Raw genomic sequence first — 21947 nt, 5'->3', positions numbered from 1 at the left:
TACCTTAATGTACCTAAATAGTCCATTTAATCATGAGCTCTTTGAAGTCAATATTTTAACAAAAAGCAATGATGTTAATAATACATATTTTTTACTAATTGTGAGAAATTGGGTCTTGCCTTAAATCTTCGTGTCTGACAGTATTAAGGAACAGAAACACAACTCAAATAATAATTTATTTAATTAACTTAATGGATGTTTATCTATAAGGCACTGGTCAGGATTCCCATAGTTTTGGCCTGTTTCGCAGGAGTTCCTTGCATCTTTGTGTCTCCATATGTGGGCTTCATCCTCAGGCTGGTAGGATGTTTGTAAACATTATGGCTTTTTGTTCTGGTATAGCAAGGTTCAGGAAAAGTGCAGGAGGTTATTTTAGATAATTTCTCAAAAGAATCAGAAAGACCTTTCCTAGAAGTGCTTGGTAAAGCACTCTTCAAGCACACTTGCTTAATATAAGCCTCATACCCATTCTTGAACAAATCATTGGCAAGAGCTTTGTAATTAACAAACTGGGAAAGAGTAGGCTTTCAATGAGGCACATATTAATAAATATGTGCCGCAGTCTGGCTGGGCACAAATCACGAGCCACTGAAGCAGGAACAAACTTTATTTCTGAACTCCACCAGCACACTCCACACACGCTCCCCGGGAACTCTCCCCGAATGCCACACAGCCCCTCCAGGAACCCCCAACCGGAAATCCCTCCTCCAGTACTTCCCCAACCAATGGGAACTCTCCGGGAATCCCCGTGAGAACTCCAAAGTAACAGGAGAACTGCAAAGTGTCAGGCAAGTATGGGGGAGGTGGACAGCAGGGGTCTAATATACACAGCTTAACATAACCATTATCATCTCAAAGGCTTGCTGGCTTCACCTCTCAACCACTCCGTTCTGGCAAAAATGCCGTGAGTCATTCAGACTGGCTATGGCTCTCAGCAAATATGTTTACCATATTTCTGGGAAAAAAGGAGAGCTTAAAACCTACAGATAATTTCTGTCCTTTGAGGAAGGGGGAAGTGAAGAATAACCAAGTATAGGCTGTATCTTTTATAACTTAGGGACCAAAATATTTATATCTTCAGGACCAAATATTTCTATTCATCCAAGTTTATTATCTTCTATATAATGGCTAAAAAGTGCTGTTTTCTTTAGGCTTCCTCTGAAATTTAGTTAAATTGAAGCTGCCTATAGGGGTAAAAAAAAAATTACTTTTCTCTTCTAAATTAACTCGGTGTCACTTAGAAGGGAAAGAGAATTCTTATTTTTAGTTTTTTTTTTTATATCTTCCAAGTGTCTTGAGTTATGTAGCTGGGCTATATGAAGTATGAAATGAATTTATTTGTTCCTAAAATTTTATTTACATTTAAATATATGCTATTGCTATATTTTATTTTTATTAGAATGATAAAGATATTTATTAAGATGATAAAATGAAAATGAGATGAATATCAGTGTCCTCATCTTGGAAAGTATAATGTGTACTCTTTCATAAAGAGTACATTGAAAATATGTATTTGGATCAGTTTAAGGACAATGAAATAAAATAACAGAAATCTGTTTTGTGTCTTTAAATCCAGGATATAAAACAGAATTCTTTAGAGCATATAATTTGGGTTTTCATTATAAATTCAATGTCAGACCCAGGTTTAATGGAAATATTCCAGGTATTTATAAATTGGTTCTAGTCCCCTGGGCTTCCATTCTTTTGATTATGTCTGCACATAAATTTGATAAGGTGTTTTCTTCTTGGTTTCACACAGCATACCCTAGAAAATTGGTCTACAGGGAAAGAATTCTTCCCACTACCTTGTCTGTGGCTAAATCTGTGACGAGACCATTACCACACTAGGCATTCAGGTCATCAGAAGTCATTACCAGGCACCTAGACTGAAAGTTGGAAGAAGGCTGTCAAAACAGAGCAGAAGCCATCTTTCTGGGACTCTGTCTGGAAAAGGGTTTGCCTAGGCCAGGAATCCTGTCTTCAGCGTATTATTGAGCTACTTCCTTCATGGTTAAATTAGATTCCTCCACAAGGGAACAGGGCAGCAGAAATTAGCCATCATCAGTCCACTAGAATATTTCTTGATGGGATTTTTCTCTGTAAAATCTGAGAATGAGGCTGGTGATTCTGCTTTCTTTCTTTTTTCTTTTTTTTCAAAAGGAGCTCTTAAATATTAGATAAGACCTGCCTAGCAGGGAGTCTGCCATTCAACGAAAGAAGAGTGGATTTTAGTCTAAAACTCATACTTAAGGTGAGCTCAGTCATATGCAGCTCTCTGGCTTATAATTTAAGAAGAGAGACAAAAAGACTGTATTCTAAATAGAAGACCCATAAAATAATATATTTATTTTAAAAGGGTCACTTTTGAAGAATAGGATCAGAAAATAGATTTCATTTGCCTGAATTAGGATGACTTGTTGTGTTTCCCAAGAACTCCCATGGAGAGATTTGGAAGGTTCATGAATAATTATTGGAATCAAATCTTTGAAAGAACCCATATCTTGTGGCACAGGGGCTATTCAGAAGACATTCAGCAATGTTTTGTTTGAAGAAGTGACCGCCTTAGACATTATGAATAGATTGAATGGTATGATGTCTGAGAAGACACCATTCTTCCAGTAATTCAAGTCAGTTAATGCAAGAAGTAGATTTCCTTTTGGTCTTTGAGAGAATGCTAATCTGTGGTATCATTGTATTATTTAAGTGTCAGGAAATTATTTTCTAAGTAAGCGAAAAAAACCTTTGTAGGAACAAATGGAGGAAAAATCCTTGTCTGATTAGGCCATAGTTTATCTTCATAAGTGAGAGCCAAATACTATATACACATTTTGTTCCATGAAGCATTTGGCAAATATATTTGTATATGTTACATGAAACACACACACACACACACACACACACACACACACACACAAATACATATTATATATGTCACAGAAGGTTAACTTGATAGCCAATAATATTTTAGGATTTGGCAATTCTTGAGTCTAACACCTTCCAATTCCTTGTTTTAGGTAGAACTTATTTTCATACCCATTAATTGCAATGGGATTGAGTGTGATTAATCAATTCAAAGAGACAAATCTATTTAAAGGGTCTTATCCTTTTAATGACAGAGACAAATAAAATTAAAAGGTTCTTACAGAGATAAATAAAATTAAAAGGTTCTTACCTTATATAATTGGACAAACATGAATAAAGGGTCATATCTTATAGTTCCTATCAAATACAATTAAAAGGGAGACACATACATTTAAGAAGGTCTTACAGTTTAGTTCCTATCAGATACTATACCCCCAATCACTTCCATTTGTAGTTATTATCTGTAGTGCTATTAGCCTTCCTTATCCTAAATAGGACCCTGGAGCTGGCCTTGCTCTGATTTTTGCAAGGAAATGGTTAAAATGCTTAGCAGACATGCCAATCTAAAGGATGATAGTTCCCTGAGATGACCCTTAAGTCACACATTTTAATATCCACGAGCTTAAATGACAAAACAAAACTTTTGGCTGAAGCTGACTAGTCTAAATCTATGCAGAACATGAGCCCCAAATGATACATCTACAAAACTTTAAGTAATGCATTTAACCCTAATTTGTAGAACAGAGTTGGACTGAATTTTTGTCACTGAATCCTGTTGGAGGATTCCTCCTGCTACTCCACATAGCAAAAGCAGCCCTGAAGACACTTCTGTAGAATCCCTACTACACCAAGGACTCAAACTGGAAAACCATTGAATTATATGATCTTTTCTAGTCTTATGATTTGGAGGCATTGATTGCTGGACATTTTGTTGTTTTACATTTCCAGTTGCCTTTATGTTCTTATTTTTAACTTGATTAATATTTTGGAAAACAATTTAGAAATCAAAGGAGTTGACTTAATTTTGAAGAAGACAGACATCAATTTTTTTGAGGGTTATGGATTAAATTAAAAGCTTTTAAGAGCAAGTAACTGAGCTGTTGACACTCTTAATTTTACCCATTTGTTTGATAAGAGGGAGCTTTAGTTGGGAAATTTCTCAGCCTAGCAGCCCAGATAAACATTGTGTTCAATAGTTTGTGAAAGCTTGGGCTCTAGTTAGGAAAGAATATCTCAGTGATGTTTTTCTGTCTTACGAATAAAATATCAGAAAAGTGCATGATTAATTCTTCTGTTCTCAAATACCACAGCAAGTCTTGGTTTGAAAACTGCAGGACGTTGTAGGGGTAATAAACAATGAAGTTAAGGATGCTGGCAATGGGATAGCCTTGTGTCATCTTGATGTCCCCTTACTTGTGGTTATTTCGTATCTTTCATTCTTGTGTTCTGTGTGTATTTTATATAGTTTTGCATGTGAAATTACCGTACAATGAACACTGTAAAAGAAAGCACTTTATTTATGATGTATCTTGGAAAACAATCGTTATACTCTAATGGTAAAATTATGCCAAAGCCTTCATTAAGAATAATGTAATATGAAAGGCCTCACAAATGAGTTTTACTTTCTTTATTTATAAGTGTTACAGTAATTTCAAAGCTTCCATGGAGCTCTCAGGAAAAATAATTCTAATAATAATTGACTTTGAATTGTCATAGCCATGGCAAATAGCAGTGAGGAATGCGATGCAGTTATACAGTTACTTAAGTAATTTTTAAAAAAATCTGTGGTAATAGATACATGGCAATGAGCAGAGTATTCTAAATAATAGGTGCATGAGTAAAGGCATAAGATGTAGAGTTATTACAGAAAGCAGGAAAACTCATGGAAACATTTTCATTGATAGGAACAACAAACTGTGTCTTTATCTTGCTCACAGTTGTGCTCAATTTAGCTATTTGCCTATGTATGATTGTCTTCCTTGAAGCAACTTGGTTTCTTTCTTTCTTTCTCTCTTTTTTTTTTTTTTTTTTGCAAGTGACAATTTCTATCAGGTTTATGGTTTGAGAAATAATGTTTTTTTGATTTCTGTAGACTTTTTCCTTTTCTGTACTGGGTCTATGTGTATCCCTTAAATTTGTTGAGGGCTTTATAATCTGAAAAGTGCAACAAATGGTTTGTGTAACACCCAGATAAAAAATGGTCTCTACTGCTTCAAATGGCATTCTTCCCTTTACAAGAATCGTGATAAGACCTGCCCCAGGATTTCTATGGAAACTGGATATTCCTCCTTGAACATAAAGGACAGAAAGATATACTTGCAAAAACAAAACCAAAAAAAAATTTTAAAAAATCTCTGCTCTTTCTTTACTCACTCTCCCTTGAATAAAGAGTATAATTTTTAAAAGACACACATGAAAAACTTTCCCTGCAAGCTGGGAGCGTTTTGCTAATTGAGTTGCCACCGGAGTGACAGGGTGAAAAGCTAGCAATTTGACATTAGGTAGACTGACCAGGAAAAGAGCCTAAAATTAACATTAACATCTTGACTTTCCTTCTGGGTGACACATCCAGAAATGTTCAGAGACTTATACATTTTAAATAACATCTAAAAAAGCATGTTATTATAGAAAAAAAGGGAATCAAGATCCAGGTAACAATGATTCTGTGGCTCTAAATAGGCTGGCAGTAAACGGAGACAGATGTTTTTGGGGTGGAAGAGGGGGCTGCTGATTAGTATTCATAAGCATATGGCATATGATCAGTTTGTAGAATACTTTTCTAATATTGCATGTGGCCTTGTATATCTTGATTCTTGAATAAGAATGGAGAATTGAGAAGTAAATAGATTCTTTTATTTTTTTAAAAGAGAGAGAGAGAGAGAGAGAGAGAGAGAGAGAATTTTAATATTTATATTTTAGTTTTCGGCGGACACAACATCTTTGTATGTGGTGCTGAGGATCGAACCAGGGCCGCACGCATGCCAGACAAGCGTGCTACCGCTTGAGCCACATCCCCAGCCCAGTAAATAGATTCTTATAAGATGAAGGATTTCAAAGCTAATATCTCAAAATTCAAGAAAAGTATAAAGTTACACATGTATTTGGATGGGAGTACAAGTTCCATTTTAGTGGATACATTAGAACGATAAGCTTAAATCTGGAATGCATATGGAGGTGGGGGGGGTCTTTACCTGGTATTTCAAAGGGCTCAATGCAAATTTTCCAGCTTTTGAATTGAAACTGGAATCTATAGAAATAGAAAGGCCAGACTTGTAAGGACTCTGAAACAACATTGAAGCCATGGAAAATAGCCAGTTTTCTACATGGAATCAGGTTGCTAGGGCACTAGTTTGGGCACATATGAGGAACAGAGGTCCATAAGAGATGTATGCAGCTGTGGTCTGGTGATCTAGAATTGGGAAACAACATATGAACCCTGTGCAGCATCATCCAGGACAAAGCAAGACTGGGAAGTAGTGGCTTCTAACGGAAAAACAAGCTGTGTGCCTTTGGCATAAGCCAGGTGGCTTTCAAGGGCCTTGGCTTCATCTGCAACAAAGAACCAAATTCTTCATAACCTCACCTTGAAAACAAGTTGTTGATAAATTAGCACATAATAGACCTGTTTCCGGAAGAAATTTTGAAACTGGGTGGCTTCATCCTTTGTACTTTCTGACAATGCCAAAGGTCAGTTCTGGAGTTTGGGGTGACATTCATGGCCATAGATATTTAAAGTAAAGTAGGAGCCATTGTGTTTATCCTTGGGCTAGTGTAGGCAGCTGATGCAGGGATCAGCGCCTCAGACTAGGACTCACAAATGGGGCTTGCAGTTTTATTTTTTCCACCAGCTTTCAGGTTGGCTTGGGTGCCTCATTGTCTCTGCTATCACCCTCAATGTCCTGTCTTTACCATCACCACCACCCCTGTTATCATCATCCCCATGCATTGAAAATTAGGTTTGTCAGGCTCTGTGCTAACACTTGACACATATTATCCCTTTTATTTCTTGTAAATGACTCCAGTGGTCATTTGGGTATTAAAATCTCTATTACAAGTAAAAATATTGAGTTTAAATAACTTTCCTGACTTTCTGAAACCAGTAAGTAATAGATACAGAATTTGATTATTTGACTCAGAAGTTCATGCTTTTCATCAGTATGCTAAGTCAACACACCCTTGCATTCTCTGAGCTTTAGTTTATTTACCTGTTAAAGTAGGAAGTTGGTAGACACTCTAAATGACTTCTTCCTTTCAAACTCTTAATTCTGATTCTAAAGTTCCTTCCTTTTTCCCACCACTACTCCACAACAGCCCCTGAGATCTCCAGTCCTGGAAATGACCATTGTCTTCCAAACTGTCCCTCTACCACTAATTTTTCTTTTTAATAGGGAACATTTATATTCCTTTGATGATATTTCTAGTCCCTACCTAGGACTCATTGTAATTCCTGTGACTACTTCCTCACCTTCAAGGAGGTCACAATGAGATTATGAGATTTAAATGATGTTAGAGCAGATTTTGGGAACAAGTAGGATTGAAAGTTAATGTGTTAACCTAGCAAGTCCTAAAGAGGACCAGGGCCTGGGAGGGCCAGAGAAAGGGACTTACGTGTCATCTGCAGCAGTCTGATTTGCAGTCTGGAAAAGTTGGACCAGTGGTCCATGAGGACATTGGTAATGAAATGAAGACACTGAAAGAGCAGATGATTTAGGTGCAATGAACTGAAGTTAAGGGAAGAGTTATATATTAAATTTGTAAATTTAAATATAAAAAGGTACTCTGAATATTCTAGTCTAAGGATTCATTTTTATAATTTTAACATTTTAGATTAGCTGCCTTGTACAGCACAAATTTCCTCAGTGACACTTAAGTGTCATTTTGCCATGTAGGCTTTACTTGAGGAGTCTGGACAACGAGATTTGCATAATTTGTATATAATTATGCTAAGAAATGATAGTTTGGGGAATCTCTTATGTGTGTTTGAAATTACCAGCTGTCCTTAAAACATATGGCACTATGTAATTTCCTGTTGTTAGAACTGAAAATTACAGATGTCATAGTCTATAAAATGTGCCTAGGAATAATGAATACAAATAAATATAAAATAGAGATTTCTTAATTATTGCATTAGACTCTAAATTGAAGATCAATTTCACCAGTGGCTTTATAATGGTCTTTACTAATTAGATAAAATTAGTGAAGAATTGATATATAGACACTTGAGTTTATAGTCTACAGTGTTACCTAACAGGAAATTCTGGGGTGATGGGAGTATTCTGTGTTCACTAGCCACATGTGGCTCTCAGGCACTTAATATATGGCTTTTTGTGACTCAGGAACTGAATTTTAAATTTTATTTAATTTTAATATTTTTAAATGTACATAGCCAAATTTAGAGAGCCCACAGGCTACTGTATTGGACAGTGTAGTGATTGACAGATGCTCATTCCAAATCTGTTTTTAAACTATGCTTTGGTTTCAAATGGAGATGATAATTCATTACTTTATTGTGCAGATAAGCCTGTGGATAATATGAATAACAATTATGAATAATAATCCTTAAAATAAACTGTTTTAGTCAGGTGTTGCGTTGCTGTAATCAAAATATTCCTCAAGAACAATTTAGAGGAGGAAAAATTTATTTGGGGGCTCATGGTTTCAGAGGTCTCAGTCCATAAACAGTTGAGTCCCTTGCTCTTGGTCCAAGGTGAGGGAACACATCATGGGAGAAGTACCCAGCAGAGGAAAGCTGCTCATTTCATGGTAGAGTCAGGAAGCAGAGAGGCAAGGAGAGGCTGAAGGGGCTACAGAGAAAATGCACCTTCCAGGACATGACCCCAGTGACTCCTCTAGCCACACCCCATGTGCCTACAGTTACCACCCAGTTAGTTCATTCAAACTAGGATGGACCTATGTAGAATATAGCTCTCTTGACTAATCATTTTAATTCTGAATATTCCTGCATTAACAAGAGCTTTTGGAGACACAGCATATCCAAACCATAATAAACACTATATTTCATAATATATATAAATATATATTTCATAATAATAGTAGCGAGTATTTTGATCACAACATGAGGAAATAATAAATATTTGAAGTGATGGATATGCCATTTACCCTTATCTGATCATTACACAGTACTTCATAAGCATGTACAATTATTATGTGTCTATATTTTTGTGTCCAAGACTTAATTGTCTCATGACAAAATAGTCACATTCAAGTTGGTCCTGGAAATTTCCCTGAAAATGCAAAGCAGTTGATAAACATGCTATTAAAATAGTTGGTTGACAGCACTTAGAATATTTAAACTCTTTGTATTATGTGGAATGTTGAAACTTTTTCTTTCAAAAATGTATAATTATGGAGGAAATTCTTGAAAATTCAAAATCTTCAGAAAATCTAGAAATGAGATAATATTTATTGAGCTCTTACCACTTCCTTGAGCACGGTAATTTCACAACCACCCTCTAAGGTTAGATTCTTCCCTCTTGACAGATGATGATGCCAAAGCCTTGAAAGGACATTTGACTTGTCAAAGGTCACAGGGCTATTAACTGACAGGTCCAGGATTCGGAACTCAGGCAGTGTGTTTTTGGTGGCCAACCTCTTACCACTAAGCTCTAGTGCTTTTAATTTCACTGTGGCTGACTTTTCTGATTTCCCCATTTTTGAATGGTTCAGGTGAAGAATGATGACAGCAGGGCTAATTATTCTAGTTCTTGCACCGACTGTTCACCAGACCATGAAGAAATCTATTTCTCCTTTGTCTTATTTTGAAATACATGGCATTAATATGTACTTGGGGTTATCCAAGATGCCAAGATGCCAATTGGGGTGTACTTGGAGCTATTCTGTCTACAAAGAGACAAAGGAGAGAGATTAATGTGTTACCTGAGGGAAATCTAGCTGAGCTGCGATTCAGAAATAGCAGGCAAAATAGCTGTGGGAACCACAGCCTTGGTAACTCAGTTGAGAGAGTCTGGCCATATTAGGTATTCAGGTTCTGTAGTCTAGAAAAACTTAATGGTGCCCTGCCTGCATTGTTGGGAGAGTCTTCTAGAAAAGACCTCTTGGGTTCCATAAAAGCCAACATCCTGACACTGATGATTTATTTCACAAGTGCAAATGAAAGTTAATGGGGTGGGGAAGGGAAGGATGAGAAGGGAAGAAAAGGAGATCCAAACGGTGACCTTAAATTGAGAAGGGCAACAAACTTGGTGTTTTACATAAAGCATGGGGGCAGGCCATTTTCAGTTGACTGGTTGCAGAGAGGTGTTCCTGTCTGGTATAAATAGGTACCAACCTTCCTGAAAGATGTGGTGGGATAGAGGTCTGAGGGGGATCCTTTAAAGAAGGTAATACAATAGCCTTACTCCTTTAAAAGGAAATTTGGAAAGCAGATATGCCACCCAATGGTGCTTTGGAAATGCTTGACATCGTTAAGTTATTGATCAGTAAAATGATTACTTTTAATCCATTTTGATCTGGAATATACTGCCTGAAGACTTTTCTCTGGTCCCAGAAGAAAGCCTGCAGAAAATTAAGTATTTGGTGTGAACAGCTGGGTTGGGAATGAAATCTCAACAGGGACTGGTACATGCTTAGAAAAAGTCATGCTCCTGTTGGCTCACAGGGAGGTTATTAAAAGGGCATACCTCCTCTCTTATCTCTTAAAAATAGTTGGATTTTTAAAAAAATAGGATTAATTTTCCTAGAAATTATTAAACTCCACATTTAATTAAGAATAAGATTTTAGGCAATATTTTAATGAATGGTTTTTAAAAAATTTTTTTTAGATGTTGGCGAACCTTTGTTTTATTCATTTATTTATACACACTGCTGAGGATCAAACCCAGTGCCTCACACATGCTAGGCAAGCGCTCTACCACTGAGCCACAACCCCAGCCAATGTTTTTATGTTATTAAATGGCTGGGATTCTAGAGGCATTGGGAAATTGTTTTATAAGCATGTATTCACAGCATGTGTGATATATCTCTCATCCTTTCTCATCAGTAATACATCTAGACCAAAGACCTTGGGATATGCAGACACGTCTTTATTGTTTTATTGCTCCATTTATGTCTGTCGCATTAGCCTGTGAATCTTGTGAAGGCAGGGCTTCATCTTATTCATTGATGCTTTCCAGGGGCAAGGCACAAAATGGTACTAACATAATGTTTGCATGAATAACTGAAAGGATAGTAGTGGGATTGAGTAGGAGATTATCAATATTTCTGGTAGATTTTAGGAGGAGAGAATAGGGTTTATGCCAACAAAAGCAATGTTCTATGAAGATTGTTTTTATGGAAGAATGTATTACATTTGGGGACTAGTTCACTAAAAATGGTGAACCTAACTAATGTCCCTAGTGTCCTTCTGCTCTTTTTGATTTGATTAAATGACCTTTTTTTTTCATCATGTAGTACTCTCTATAATACCAAATACGTCGTAACATAAAAGTATGTGCATAGTAGCTGTAATTATAATCTGCAGAATATTGGATAAGCAGATACTCTTAATTATCTGCTAAAATCATCGTCTGGCTTCTTCCTTTTCAATCCTTGCATTTTTTATTTATTTTCTTTATCTACTGCACAGTATAGGATCTCTAGTTAACTATTGAACATTAAGTGCTGATGGTATGCATCGTTACGGGTTCTAGATGTTAAGAAATGCTTTGAATGATTCCTGAGAAGTTTGTTGTCTTAGGGAAGAATTCTATACTAATTTACTAATTCTTTAATAATGAGTTGATGTTGAATTTTTAGGATTCTTTCTTTGCATTGTGACTATGATCAACTTTTTAATATCTAATTGATTATTACAGTGATAATAATTGTTAACTGATTTTCACGTGTTAAACCAACTTTGCATTTCTAGCATAAACTTAAGGTATGCACCTTGTTGGATATTTTTTACACATTGCTAGATTCAATTGCATGAGTGATTGAAGGTATGGTATGTTTTTTACCCATAAATTTGTAAAAGCATGTTTTGAAAAATCATATGAAAAGATATTTTCAATTTTTTTTTTCTTTTTCAGTTCAATTTAATTGCATTTGGATCAGTGAATGTAGTCTATGATGCCTGTCATTAATTTGTTGAAGCTTGCTTTATGGCCTAGCATTTGGTAAATTTTGGCAAATATTTGATGGGTGCTTAGAAAAAATTGTAGTCTGTAATTATTGGATATAATGCTTTACATGCTCCTTAGATAAGCTTGTTGATTGCAGTATTTAAATCTTACAGAGTTTACTGATATTCTTGGCTGCTTAATCCATCAGTAATAAGACAAGTCTTATCATTTTCCATTATGTTGTTGGAATTTGTCCTTCCCTCCAATTTTTGGATGATATAATTAAATGCATAAAGATTTAGAATTATTTTTGTTTTTAATGAGCTGATCTTTAGCAATTGAGTAGTTATTTTTCTTAGATATAATAATGCTTTGTCTTAAAATCCATTTTATGCAATATTTATAATGAAACACCAGTTTTCTTTTGGTTTGTATTTGCCAGATATATCATTTTGCTACTATTTAATATAGACTTTCTGTGTCTGTACGTATTTAAGACAGTGTCTTGTAAATGGCTTTTAGCAGGGTTTTTAAAGAACTTGGCAAAATAGCTCTTTTTTTTAACAGAATATCTTATCTCTTTTTATAATTGCTTATATTTTTGGATTTATTCTACTTCTTAATTTTTACTTTCTATTTTTGATTTTTAAGAAGACTTGTATTTTTCTTTCCTTCATTTAGATTGTATTATTTCTTTTCTTTGTGTGTGTGTGTGTGTGTGTGTGTGTTTCTCATTTGCTCTGCATAATCATAATTTACTATTTTGGAAATTATGAAATTGTGATGTATGTTTCTCTTTTTTAATGATTATCCCAGATAGTCTCACAGGCATATTAAGCTGAACAGTGTCTGAAATTGGTTTGTGTCTTTACCTACTATTTTAAATATGTGGGGTTATTACAACGCTTTAACGTTGGTAAAAATGTTCCCCTACCAAATTGTATATTTTTCTGTATAGTGTTTATTCCTAATTTGTATTTTAATGCTATAACTTCTACCTAATTATTATTTTTAAAATAATTTTTATATATTTACCAAAATCACTAACCACCATTTCCTTTTTGCCTCTTAGAACTTTTATGATAAGTTTCTCTTTGAGTAAAGGAGACATTTAGAGTTTTCTTTAATGAGCACTAGTGGTAAACTTTCAATTTTTGCGGAAATTTTATTATTTTTGAAAGTTGGCTTTGTTATATGTGATTGTAGATTGATATTCATTTTTTCTATATAAACTAAACACTCTTCTACTGGTTCTGTTTTCTATTGGAAATATAAGATTTAAAATCATTCTTTATCTCAGGCTTCTTTAGATATCCCACTTGTGTTTTTTGCTCTACAATTTCACTAAGAATGTTCAATGACTAATTACATAGATACAAATTATACATGTATTTTTTGGTAGCAAAATCAGTGGGTTTCTGTGATCTGTGGTATGATGTCAGTCCATAGCTTAAAAAACTAATTGTTTTATTCCTTCATTATTTCCCTGTTGTGATTATTTTCTACCAAGTCTATTTGGTTTCTGGGCACATGTTTGAATTCCTTACTCCATCCGAAACTTTCTCCTATTTTTCACCTATTTATATCTTTGGATTGCTTTCAGGATAATTTCTTTGTATCTGTGTTCTAGTTCATTAAATTTTTCTTTAGCTATATCTAATTTTTCCCTTTAATATAATAACTAAGTTTCACATTTTAAGTATCTTATTTGCCATTTCTATAAAGTATTTTCACTTACTTAAAATTTATTAGTTTTTATACTGTCTTGTGCTTTGCTCATAATATCTACAAGTTATTTATTGAATGTGGAAAAGTATCATTCCATATTCTCTTTCTGATAAGTTCCAATACCTGAAATCATTGCTGGTGTCTTGCTTTTGTTGGTTTTTAAGTGACTTCACCCTATTTGCTCACACATTTCATGATTTTTTTTACTAGAATTTAAACTCAGTTTTCTTAGAACTTTAGCTGTGATAATTCTATAAGGCTTGGGTAGGATTATATGCTCCTGGAAAGCATTTTTTTCCCCCTTTTTTGGCTTCCTTTAGTAACTTGATGATATTGTCAATTTGGTACAATTTAAAAAATCTTTTTTGACCACATAGGTAGGAAATATAAGAACACAATTGTGCTTACTAGTCAGAGAGCCTTAGAGATGTGAGTTTGTTACTGAAGATGGGTCCTTTTGGCAAAAATAAATAAATAAATAAATAAAATAGAAACAAGATCCAGTGGAGTGTTGCAAGCATAAATAGGCTAGGCTTTGATTGGGGCTTCAACTGAAGGGAGACATCACTGATGAAAAGAGGACCAGGCTGCTCCCTGAACAAAGGAAGGGGATACCTTTTAATTGGGTTGCTGGGGTGTCTAGGGTCTGGTATTTCTCATGGGTCACAAGTGTCATATTTTCTCAAGGAATTTCTTCCTTGTGAAAGCTATGGATCATTTAGTTTGTTCTTGGAGATGTTATGGACCAATATTCCAACTTTAGTGATGCATCTAGTCCTTGCAATAAGATTGTTTAAAAATATGGGAGAGTGGTGAAGAGAAAAAAAAATATGCATGCCGATTTTAAGGAATGACAGGTTAGGGCCTTAAGAGCTTGTGTGTTTTTCTGTGTCCTTTCCCCGTCTCATTCATTTAATTGGTGACAGGTCAGCAGGGGCTACATCCTTGTTTTTTTTCATCATTTGTCCCGATGAAGGGCCTTAACTGCCTCAAAGTTACTTGTCCATTTTTCTGATCTTTCCAGTCGTTCCTCAATTTCATTACCTGTTTTCTGTGTTCTGCACTGCTAATGAAACAGAAGCTGAAAATTACCTTGGTTGAGCAGATGCTTCCTGGAGAAAAGCTGGCTTCTGGCCTTCTTTATTTCCCAGTTTTTTTCTTTTTCCTCTTGTTTTCGATTTCAGAGCACTCTTTGCCTTCTTGCTCTCTTAGAAAATGTTTAAAAGATGCTTTCAGTACAGCATTAAGAATTTTGAGTTATTTTTGGTTTTGAAGGTATATGAACTGTTTACCACTGTCATTGAAATTTCTTTTGAGATCTTTGGGAGAGGCAGTGCTACGAGGAATTACCTTAGGGACCACTCTGACGTACTGTGTGATGGCAAAGAAAAAACAGTATTGTTATTCTTGAAAATCAGTTGGGTAATGTTATGGATTTTTATTAAATTAGAGCAAAAATAAACACATGGAGGACATTTAAAGATTGCAGGAGTGAGATGTAAATACTAAAAATGAGATCATAGCCTCAATTCAAGTTGCTTAATCTGGTTTGTGAAAGTGTTCATTTGACTGCTTTTAGTTTTATTTTTGTATGAGAAATTATGAGTTAACATAGTCTTTGAATACACATTTATTTTTCACTTATCAGAACAAAGATTTGACATGTAATTTTCAGTTGTAACTGTTTATGTAACATCGAACATTAAGTCCCTGGACAATCTTTCCTTTATGTTTTTGATTTCAAGATTTGTTTTGCAAGAATGAATTTCTGTAGGATGTAGGAATGTACTATTTGAAATCTGTCTTCTCATCTTTTCATTTTATTTCTATGGGTGCGTTATGATTATACATAATAGTGGGATTCATTGTGACATATTTGTACGTGCACATAATTTCAATCTTTCCTTTTCACACGATGTTGTGGCCCCCCAAAATCTTGAGATTTCACCAAATTCCCAAACTCAAACTTAAAAAGCCATTTGGATATGGTGGTTGTTGGTACTGTGGTCCTTGCTGTTGATATTTCTGAGTTGTTTACAAAACAAAAACCAGTGAATTTTGAATGGGGAGAGAAAATAAGCAGCCTGTGCTTATGAACTGCAAACATAAAAGATGATCTTGAAATGGAGTTCGACTGTCACTGCTGCCTCATTACCATGAGTCAAATGTTAATGTTTGTGTCTACCATGGGAAATCTTTCTTGTCCTTGTTTGCCCTCCTTAGATTAATTATTTTCATACAGAGAATCTACAATAGATCTCTTGCGGCTCTGGGTGTTAGACTGGGTTGTGGAAATATTCCCAGAAAACCAGAAAGCACTTAGGCAGGTATGCTAGCTCTTTCATAGTAGCCAAGTAATGGTTAAGGGCATTTTCTACACTGAAAACATTGTTTTTGTTTCCCTATTGTCATAGTCATATAATTAATTATTAACCTTTAAATCTACATGTGGTATTTTTGAGATTATATTATATGATCATCATTGTTATTGTATTATTAGTGTGTATAGCCGTGAAGTCTTTTTTGAAAATGTTAGGATAAAATTATGGGTAGGATACTGACTGAATGCAATTTCTATTTAATGATAATGTAAAGTAACAAAGACGTTCTGCCAGTTGGAAATATGAACTCCATTAATTCTATGACAATTCTAGGATTACTATCACCTGCAGGAGTAGGTGAATGGAAAAACTTAGCCAAGAGAAACTGGATGGGTAGCATAGAAATAATACGTAATAAGACACAAACAATCGGGGCTCTCCTTTTGGTTCTTCTCTATGCTAATGGTATGATCTTGAATAAATCATTGAACCCTTCTAAGCTTTGTTTACTCTTTCCTAAAAATGGGGATAATACTGGTCATGTGGTAATTAAGAACATGAATTTGGGGAAGCTACACTTTAATTTGAGTGCTGAATCTGCTATCAGTAAGTCATCTAAATATGAGCAAGTTGTTTAGTCTCTCTTTCTCTAGGATTCAGTGTGCATGTCTGTTAGATGGAAATGGTAGAGTCTCTGCACTGTTATTTAAAATAATATTTATTTTGTTTCTTTTTTTTCTGTAACCCCCCAGCCCCCTTTTCATCTCATCATTCTTCCTTTTAGATGTTGGGCTTCCAATGACTCAGAAAAGGGTTGTAGGAGCAAAATGGTTGAGAGGGAGAGGGAGAGGGAGAGGGAGAGGGAGAGGGAGAGGGAGAGGGAGAGAGAGAGAGAGAAAGAATACCTAATGAAGGTGATCATCCTTATACTTACAATGCATTTGAAATTCTCTGAGCTAATATTGTCTCTTATTATCCTAGAATCTGGGGGAAGCAGAGGCAAGCAGAGGTCAGAGAGATAGACACTGAAGTGACACAAGGGTCAATGTCCTGGAGAAGGGAGTATGGCTCCTACGTGGTGAGTAGAAAAAGAGAGAAACTATAGATAAGTTTATTGAGCTAATATGAGACAGTCTTGTGTCACTTCCTGAGTGGCAGTTTGAGAATGCGGGTCCTTTCACACGTTTAAACAACTCTGTAAGGGGTAAAATACTATATGTTCATATTATATCTTGAGTTTGAAACAAGAGGGACTCCATCAGTTTTAATCACATTGGGTCTTAATTCCCTGTGTGTCCCTTCAGAGTCAATGAAGTTGTCTTCCTGAAGTTGTTCGACCACTATAGAGTATGATGTGGTCTATTACAGTCCTTAAGTATCTTCTATATTGAAAATTCAGTCTAGAAAGAGTCTACACAGAGATAGTGAGCAGATCAGAATTTGGCCAAGGTGGGGCAATAAGAGGACAAGAGTGGATGACCTTTTTCTGAGGAGCAGCCAATATGGAAAGGCAAAACTAGCCTGGAGCCTAATGCTTCTCATTAGGCTTCCTGAAATTATTTTCATTAAAATGCTACTTACTAGCTATTGGCAAACTGCATTCATATCTTCATCACATTTTCCTAGTTCTTTACAAAGCAGCCAGGGATTCTTTTTAAAAACCATGTCATTCCTTTCCCTACAACCCTCCACTGTTTTTTTCCCATCTTTTGAGAGGGGAAAAAAATAAACATTTAGATCACCTACAAAATTCCATGGTTTGCAGTCACTGTCTTTCTGACCTGCTTTATGCTTTCTTAGTCTTGCTGTCTTGGTGGCTGATCTCCTGTACATAATGTTCATGTCTCTGGGGCTTTGGACTTTTCCTCCCATACATAAAATGCTGTCTCTCCATAGGGGCACATAACTACTCCTTCATGTGCTCAAATGTCACCTTACCAGGAAAGCTCCTCGAACCATCTTTTCAGTATGGTGCTTCTCCCAACCCTAACACTTTCTGCCTCTGCATGCCAAGTATTTTTATTCTGAGTATTAACAGAACCACAATGGGAGAATCCACTGGGGAAAGTGAGATTTTTTTTTTTCTCTGCACCTCTGCATCTTTAGTACTTGAAATACATTCTAGCAGTAATAATATTTATTGAATGAATGACTAGAGTGCCTATTATGTGACAACAAATTTTCTAGCCATATTTAGTGTGTATGTGTATATATACACATCATGTATATTTTTAGGTCATGACTTTCCTATTAGTTCATAATAGAGATCATGTCTTACTTCATAATAGAGATCATGTCTTACTTCATAATAGAGATCATGTCTTGCTTATTCTTCAAGTATATAATTATGGAGTGACTACTTTTTGTCTTTGGGATACAGCAATGAGGAAACCAACCAAAGTTTCTATAGAAATGGAGTCTATATCCTAGTGTTCTTTATACTAGCAGTTTCCACATTTTGGGGACTCATAGAACGTACAAAAAAGATCCACCTTGAATAAATGGTAAACGAAGGAGGTTGTCTTACACTGAGTAAGTCAGGGGATCTTCTGTTTTTTGCTACTAAAAGGAAGAATAAACTTTATGTACATGAAGGTTACTCTAAGAAGGAGCATGAAAAGTTTGAGGTTAAATTAACAAATTCTATTTCCTATTTCACTTCTTTTTTTTTTTTTTTTTAAATTGAGGATCTACACGTCACTGACATAGTCTATGAATAGATATTTTAGTTAGCTTTTTATGAATGACCAATCCTGACACCACAGGAGACTTATGACTATAAATAAAGATCAACTTCAAAATTGCATCAGGAATTCAAGCATCTTATTATGGTGTGCTAAAAAATAGATTAAAGTAATTATCGTCACTGTGCCATTTTAAGCTATAAGAAAAGTGGTGACACTTACATTTTGATAAATAATGCTGGTGTGAGAGAATGTGCAGGTTTTAATTTTATCCTTCAGAACTGCAAATCTACATCCATTTAAAAGCAGCCTGGGATGATATAGTAGGCTTGTTGTGTGCCAGGAGAAAAATCATTATCATCTCTTTTAATAAAAGTGCTGATGGCCACTGTTCAGTAATCCTTCTTAAGTAAAAAATCTGTAGCCTCTACACAGGGTTATAATTGATTATCATCATTTAACAGTCTTATTAGATAGAATGCTGGGTTGAAAATAGTACCAAGATGTAGCTAGAAGATATGTGGGAGACAGTGTCTATCCTCAGTAAATAGTCCTCATGTCAGGAAAAACCTCAAGCAAATTTCTCCAGGGCCTTCCTTAATACATTCTTTATCAAGACTAAAATAGATTTATTTCAAATTGTGCATCGTTTTTAGAATCAACATGAGTTTTTGCCTGAAAAGAATTTTGAGACATTATCTAGCCTGTTCCCTTATTTTGAAAAAAGACCATGATCACCACTTTGGTACCAGGAAATTAATTCTGTTATTGCAACCTCCAGGATGGGATCTAGCAGGACTCCCCTCCATACCCCTATACCCCCTGTCGCTGCCCCCTCCCTTGGCAAGCTCTTCCGTTTCCAGAGCTGGGGAATGCACTGCTATTACCAAGTTCATTTCCTGTTTTGTGCATCTTCCCCAGACATACTACAGCTATTAGCCTGTCAGATGTCCTTAATAGTTCTTAATAAATAAATAAAATGTACTTCATAGCTTTCCTTCTTGGAAAGACACATGGTTGGCATTAAATATGTAGGTTGGATTCCTTGGGAAATAGCCTTCTAGACTCTGAGATTTACATGCAGGCAGTTTAGTGGGGAGTTTGTTAATGAGGGATAATCCTTGGGAGGGATTAGGAAAGCCAGACTGGAAAGAAGGAGGAAGTGAACAAGCAATTCGTTTGCAAATGGAATTTTAACTGATTCTAAGGTTGCTATGGAGTTGGAAGGGACCTTCAGTGTTGTACTAAATGAAGACAAAGGGATCAGCCTTTGTACTTAATCATGTACTAATTATTGGATGCTAACTATTCCTGGAAAGGGAGCAAATGTTGGGAAAAACGGCTTTCTTCTACAGAGTTTTGCTTTTAGATAGGTCATAACTGTGAGTTATCAGCTGCCAACATTTGTTGAAGACAGGAGAATGTGTGGGTGCTAGAGGGAGATATGATGGCACATAACAGCATGCACTTCAAATACACATTTGTTGAATGAATTAGCTGTTATAGCTTCTGAAGGTTAAGTGCTGCCAATATTATTGAGGAGGTGTAAGAAAGGATTAAATACTAAACAAAAAATATGGTTGGAAAGGAAGAATGGGGGATGAAAAGTAGCTCGTAGGAATTTGAATTTTGTGATAGCTCTGTGATTGACAGCAAAAGAAGTGAGACTTCTAGTAGCAGGGGGAACTTGGCAAACTTTCCTAATCCTCAAGACTGACTATGCCATTGTCCACTTACATGATATGATAATATTTTTGACTTTCTGTCTCCATCTTGAACCATGACCTCCTTTCTGCCACTTGCTATTTTACATATATATAACATGCATTTCCCCATTTTCTCCTCTTGTTTCCTTTGCCTACAATGTCTTTTCCATCCCTACAACTTGACAAACATTTATTTATCTTTAAATAAAGATTCAGATAGAGAGTCCATTTTTCCTTCAGCTCTTCCTGTTTGTTCTCCTTCTGGTGCTAAGTAGAATTTGCATTCTCCTGTATGTGTTCTAATATAAACGAGGTATATATGTTGTCTCTAATATGTCTAATATAAGAGCTCAAGAAGAGATCAGGAAGTCTTATATTTCTTTGAATAACTACTAACTGATATTGTGTCTGGCAAGTAGTAGTTACTCAAAATTGTTTATGGGTTCAGTTAATGAGTTACATGCTTGTGTAGGATTCCAGTGGTTGGAGAGGATCGGGGAGAGGATTCTATATTCTAGCAGAACATGTCACACAAAGGCAGAGAAAAAGGAATACACAAAATAATTTTAATAAATTCATTAGCAAGACCTCCTTAGCTTGGGCAGAGGTCTCATGTGGGCACGTGCATGTCAGACTGAGAGAACTCTGAGCACCTGGTTAAGAAATTCTTAGGTACTTTAGCTAATGGCTTTCCAAAAAAGGCATATCCCTGAAGTCTCCTTTAAAAATTAATAAGGTGACTCATTGGGTGTACGGAAGTGCTAAGTGATCTGAGATGTCAGACCAGTTAGGCAGTTATTGTAGTTACCTTACATATAGCAGAAGAAAACTCACCTTGCAGTGTGATAGACATTATAACAGATGGGTAGTGGAGGGGTGCACTGATCACCAGGTAGGTCAGTCCAGGACAGGTCATCCTGCACAGCAGGATGCAGCAGGCAGTGTGGGAAGGTAGAGAACAGGTGACAGGAAGAAGGCTGCGTCATCTCTTGGCGAGACACCAACAGATGATCCTACGCTTCTCCATCTGGAAGGTCTGCTTCCAGGTGGGTGGAACAAGAATACAGAGAACTTGGCAGCAGGTGTTAGGTAGAGTCCAGCAAGCCAGCTGGCAGTAGAACAATCCAGAAGAGGTAACATGAGAGCTAAGCATAACATCAGAGTTTAGGAAATAGAATCCAGTCCTTTGGAATAGCAGAGAGAATATGAAAGGGATGTATCACCTTGGGCCTCTAACACCAGTGAAGTGCCAAGATAGAGCCAATTTCTAAAACTGGTGGACGAGGTGTAGCTGATCTTAGTAATGTGTGGCATTAAATGTATAAGCCTGTTCTTAGGCATTGCAAGGACAGAGGCACACTTGGTAACTTCTGGCAAGGTGAACCTTCCTTTAAGGATACTAGAAGAGTAAAAGAATCAAAATGTCCCTGAGAGCTTAGAAAGCCCTTTGGGACCTATCCTCAGTTTTGCTTTTCTGACAGCAACGCTAGACATCTAATGAGGACCTCAGGATTAGTTATTACGGAGCAGGAGAACTTGACAATTCTTTGCCTCTCTCTTTTT

The sequence above is a fragment of the Callospermophilus lateralis genome, chromosome 14 (assembly GCF_048772815.1).
Source record: "Callospermophilus lateralis isolate mCalLat2 chromosome 14, mCalLat2.hap1, whole genome shotgun sequence".
Classification (NCBI taxonomy): domain Eukaryota; kingdom Metazoa; phylum Chordata; class Mammalia; order Rodentia; family Sciuridae; genus Callospermophilus; species Callospermophilus lateralis.
Note: the sequence above shows the minus strand (reverse complement) of the source record.